Here is a 6,000-nt window from a genome sequence, read left to right as displayed (position 1 = left end):
GGCTTTGAGCAAGCTCTTGGCTGCATGGGGGAGGAGGGGTGGTGCTGAGCATCCACTTCACATGCTGATGAAAATTGGCTCGCGTGCCACTCTTGGCACGTGTGCTGGGGGTTGCTGACCCCTGCATTAGGATTTCAGTTCAAAGGTGTTTTGCTCCAGGATTCTGGTTTGGACCCATGGTAGAAAGAAGTGTGAGCTAGGAAGCTTAGATGTGGATCTAAACAAATTCATATCATATGGGCCTTTCTCTGGCTCCCATCCCATTCAGATTAGACATCCAGGGCCAGATTCTCAGCAGGTGTAAATCAGTGCAGCTTCACTAACTTCACTGTTTTTTCACACCAGTAGAGGATCAGCACCTCTGACTTGAAGCCACTTCTCTTACCACCCAAAATATCCAGGCTGTCCCAACGGTCCTGTTTTATTGAGCCGCAGCTGTCCCCGGCATGCCACATCACAGGCCCAGCTGGATTTACTTGTATAGCACTGGGCAAGGTTGTGGACTGGGCTTCCGTACCATGGCGAAGGGGAGAAAGTGGAAGGGAAAGGAAAGAGGAGGAAGCAAGCAATGAGGACATGGAAAGATCAGACCGAGGCATGTGCATGCACTTTGGCTTGCTTCAGCCTGAGAATTTAAGTCAATATAGCTGCATTGCTCAGAGTAAAAGCCACACCCTTGAGGGCTGCCCTGCCCAGTGCAGACATGGCTAAAGCAACAGAAGACCTGGGCCTTGCTGCTGGCCTATTGCTTGCAAATACAGCTGCAGTGAAGCACCCTGAGGATGGCAGGTCTTGAGGGAACTGTGGACCAGGAGATTGGAGCTTCAGTGTGTCTGACTCTGGCTCGGTGGGTACATCTACAGTACGCAGAAGATGGACCCAATCAGGGTCAAACTTCCAGTGTTTGATTTCATGCACATGGTAGAGACGTGCAAAATCAAACTATCTGGGGTCGGCATTACACCCCTGTACTCCTCGCTATCATGAGAAGTAGTGGAGGTGGATGGTAGAATTTCTCCCATCAACCTCCCTCTGTGAGGACGGCCAGGTAAGTCGATTGCAGATAAGTCAATTCCAGCTACGCAGCTGCCATAGCTAGAATTGTGCATCTGCAGTCAACTTACCTGCCTAGTGTAGACCAAGCCTGCATGTGTTTGCTCTGAGTCCACAGTGAGAGCTGGGGGAGGGTGTTGCTAGTGACTCTCCTTCTCTCACTGGCTTGGAATCCCTTCTGCAGACTGGATTATGACTAATTATTTCACCAGGAGGGTGGGGAGCTTTGGAACTGGAGCCCTGCACCTTTTAACCCCCTTCCCCAGCCCACTCCCCATTCATGAGCTATTTGATCAGTGAACACATTCCTGAATGGGTGCCAGGCTGTTCCTCACAGCCTCTGCTACAGCTCCTGAAGCCCTGGATTGCAGACTGTCCTCACATCTGCTTTCTATTAGTCCAAGCTTTGCCTGCTGAGAAGCTGGCTGGAGGGCTGGGGGGAGTCATGAGAGATACTGTTTCCCTTCTACTTTGCCACCCGCCTTCCTTCTCCTCCAGGATTCGCTGTGCCCTTTGGGGTCTATACTTGCAAGGTGTTTTCTTGTTTGTGAAATCCGCCCCAGTACGTATGTGAATGACATCCCCTCATTCTGGTTCAAAGTGGGTATCATTTCTACCCCACAGCGGGGGATGAATGATCTAGTGGGGCTGGGTTCACACACCCATAGGAGTGTTCCCTGTACCAGTCGATGAACATTGCTCAAGGGTAACTTTTCTTCATGGAAGCTAGTGGCAGAGAATACCTACTATGTAATGTAGATGGTTTCCTCTTGTGCCTCCTCTGCCTCCAGTTACTGTAGGATTGCTCCCTGGAGCACAATCTCTGGGGCTTTGCCCAGTCTAGTTTCACAAGCACCAAACAATGGTGTTTCCAGCACTCCCTTGGTAGTGCTTGGTCCTTCCCTGAGGGCAGGGACTGGACCTGATGACCTCTTGAGGTCCTACCCAGTTCTAGTCTTCTGTGATTATATGATTATTGCATGGGTGAATGAATCCCTGTCTCTGTTAGGCAGTTATGCCTCAAGCCACCCTATGTTTGCCTTTTTCTAAGCTCTATTTCAGACCGTTCCTCAAAGTTACACCCCTTTGCACGACACTGACCAACTGCCCCCTGCCACCATGGCCCTGACCAATTGGTCCTAGTTGAGCTAAGTGATATGTATTTAGCCCTTTGAAACTTTCCTCACAAACAAAGGTACTAGGGCTCCCTTTTAAACACATCTAGTTATCTATATAATCATTCATCTGTTTTTGAGTCTTACCAGTTCTGAAGAAGTAGGTCTAACCCACAAAAGCTCGTTGCCTAATAAATAGATTTGCTAGTCTGTAAGGTGCTGCAGGATGGCTTGTTTTTAGTGAAGCTACAGACTAACGCATCGACTCCATTGAGACTTCCTGCAGCAATGAGTTCCACCGCTTAATTGCACATTTCATGGAAACAGCATTTGCTTTGATTGGTTTTGAATTTGTTACCTTTTAGTTTCATTGAAGGCCCCCTAGCTGACAGCCTCCTGCTCTCAGTGTCAGGTCTATCTCCTGTGAGCAGGATTAGATAATGCAGCACTCAAAATACTGCAGGTGCCTAAGCTACTGTCTATACTAGAACTTCCTTCACTGGTGGAACTGAACCTATCTTAGCAATGGTATAAAACTGAGTGCACATCACCCAAGTAGAGACAGCCGGTGGCACTTAAACAATCGTCAGCAACAGGGCAGCTGATAATGGGTGTAGAACATGTTAGCATAGGCAAGGCTTGTGTGACGTTTGGACTAGTCATTCCAGCCCTGGCCTCATCTGTGCTAGTTCATTTTGTCCTGTTGTCTCTCTGCCTCAGGTTTCCCATGTGTAGAATGGGTATAGCCTATAGTCACTCTGCTTGGCAGGCTTATGCAGTTTGAGTTATGTCAGCTTGCAAACTGCTTTAAGATCCCACAAAGAAATGCAGCAATAGGCATTGAAATGATTTGCATTAAATAAAATCCTTTAAATTAAATAAATCCTTTAGAGATTTTTATCCAGCTGTATAATGTGCCTTAAAAATAATGCTTTGACTCTCTGAATGACATGCCAGTCTCTCCCTTCCCATAACGATTCCCTCTATTCACCCTACTTCCAAACCCCACCTCCACACCAGATTCCAGAGATGCACCTCTCCCCAAAAGTGGAAGCTTCCCCAAAACTAGCAAGGAATGATCTTGGCCAACCATTCCTGGAAAACTAATAAAATAATTTATTAGGTGATGAGCTTTGGTGGGACAGACCCACTTCTTCAGATCATAGACATACCGGAACAGACTCAATATTTAAGGCACAGAGAACCAAAAATAGTAATCAAGGTTGACAAATCAGAGAAATATTATCAAGGTGAGCAAATCAGAGAGTAGAGGGGCAGAAGGTGTGGGGGGAGTCACGAATTAGATGAAGCCAAGTATGCAAAAGAGCCCCTATAATGACCTAAAAAATTCCCATCCCAGTTCAAACCATATATTAATGTGTCGAATTTAAATATAAAAGAGAGTTCAGCAGCCTCTCTTTCCAATCTGTCGTGAAAATTCCTCTTCAGAATTTGCATCTGTTGCATCTGATGAAGCAGGTCTTAGCCCACAAAAGCTTATGCTCCAAAATATCTGTTAGTCTATAAGGTTCCACAAGACGTCTTGTTGTTCTTGAAGCTACAGACTAACACAGCTACCTCTCTGGTAATAGCTTTTACAGAGTTCTCAGTGCCAAAGCAACCCTGACAGAGGAGGTTGGACAAAGAATGCAGAACCAGTAGGCAAAGCCACGTTTACACCTAAGGGGTCTGATCTGGACATTGGCAAGGCCAGATGCTAAAAAGAGGCAAATGTAGTAACATGTTCTCCCCATGGTTAGCAAGAGGAGGTGGCGGGGAAAAGGATGTGAAAGGGGTTCAGAGGAAGGCTGTAAATTGCATCCTCACCTCTGCTGAGACAGAGAGAGAACCTCGAGGAGCAATAGGGGCTCTGCCCACCCAAGTTCCAGATCACCTGGATTTTGTGCTGGTCTCTAACATATATCTTGACAGATGCAGGGCCCGTATTAGAGAACATGCACCAGGAGGGCTCTGAATCCCTGGAGGCGGCGGACAGCTGAAAACTGCAGACAAAACTGACCCATAGAAGAGCAACAAGAAATCCTGTGGCACCTTAGACACTAACGTGCTGATTAGGTCATGAGCTTTCGTGGGCAAAACCCACTTCTTCAGGTGAAAAGAGGACCTGGAATAGAGGATCAGACCGAGATAAGTTACAAGATTTGGTAAAGATCCTGCTGCATCTGGTTCCAGTACCAATGTTCTGATTCGCCTGTGCTCCTGACCCTGGTCTTAGAGTGCTCTCTGGTGGGGACTGTGAGCTGGACAGCAACCACATGGTCCTCATTCTTTACGTGAATGCTCACTGGGCTGGGAAATGAGCAAAGGAATGGTGTTGAAATTTGGCTTAGAAATTTGGCTGTAGGAAATTTCTTCTAGCCAACCAGTTACAATTAAGCCGTTTAAAGAAATGCGTTGCAAAGGTAGGGAAAAAAATTGTGTGTTTGAAAACTATAGATGCTGGGGGTACTTTTTAAAAAACTGTTAAGGGGTACTTTTAAAAAAAAGTTTAAACACTGTTGGGGGGCACAATTGGACTGCTTTTGGCTATTCTCTCATTATTTGTTTCTGCTTCCCAGGGCCAATAGGAGACAATGTGTACAGAACAGCAGCCCTGAGGTTTGTCTAACTTATGCCTGGAACTCGGTATGTCTTGGAGAACTCCAAAATAACAAACAGTGCAAAGGTGACTTGCTGCTCTCTGCTCTATTTCATCCCTGCCTAGTGCAGGAATGGGGAATCTGAGAATCAGGCCTACAGCTTTTATTGAGTGTTGTAACCAGACCTCCCTGACTCATTTCTAGCCCATCCATGCTGGGCAAGGAAACCATGTGTGACATAGCTGTGTGCGGTTCTGCTCTCTGAGTAGACAGGGCCGACTGCCCCAGGCCACAGGATAACTGGCAGCCTGCTAGGACTCCTGCCCAGGAGGCTTTTCCTAGAGCTGCTTGCTGAGTGGCTGTCCTGTGCCTACGCCTCCTTCACGCCCTGCTGTGTGGGCTGGTGTTCTCCTCATTCCTGCCAGTTGCTCTTGCTCCTGTTTGGCCAGCTGCCATAATGGCAGAGCTGGCTGCCCTGTGAACTCAGTGATGGCCACAGCAGATACCCCCCCGGCCCCTTGAGTGTACGGCGTGGGGACACAAATACAGTCATGGATTGGCCCCTGAGAGAAAGACTGAGCCCTAGCGCATCTCACCCTCTGGCACCTCTACACAAGAGATGCCTCCCCAGTCCCGTGTGCAGCCTCTGCCTCCCACCCCACCCTGCATTTCCAAGCTTGAGCGACTTTATAATCCCTCTCTCCCATCTGGCTTTAACAGCTGCTTCTTTTTCCTACCCTGCAGAAATGTCTCCACCTTCTCCCCCCTGCTCCCTACCAAGGGAGCAGCCGTTGCTCCCGCTTCCCTGTCCTGCCAAGGCTGGCTTCTCTCCCCATCCTCCAGCACCAGTGTTCCCTGGAAGCTGAGCGCTTGGGCGGCAGCCCAGAGAGATTCAGATCCCACCCAGCTGATTAGCAGCACACCCAGAGCCACCAACTGTGGGCAGCATGGGTTTCTGTTGATGGTGCACAGCTTCACATGCTTAGGCGTCATAACAAAATTAGAAAAAATTCAAGGGAGCACTGTCCATCACCTGGGCATCCTGGCATTCCCCTCCCCTCTCCGTCACTGGCAGATGCAGATTATCGCCTCCCTCACAGGTCAAGATAGAAGAATCCAATTTCCTGTTTCCAGCTGATAGAAAGGTTACTGGGCACCTCCCAAGGCTAAGCAAACCAGTTCCATCCAGGAGCTGCGCATGAGCTACTTCCTGGGTTATAACTAACTTCTCG

The sequence above is a fragment of the Carettochelys insculpta genome, chromosome 23 (genome assembly GCF_033958435.1).
Source record: "Carettochelys insculpta isolate YL-2023 chromosome 23, ASM3395843v1, whole genome shotgun sequence".
In the NCBI taxonomy this organism is placed as follows: domain Eukaryota; kingdom Metazoa; phylum Chordata; order Testudines; family Carettochelyidae; genus Carettochelys; species Carettochelys insculpta.
The sequence above is the reverse complement of the archived record's forward strand: the minus strand, read 5'-3'. Positions refer to the sequence as shown.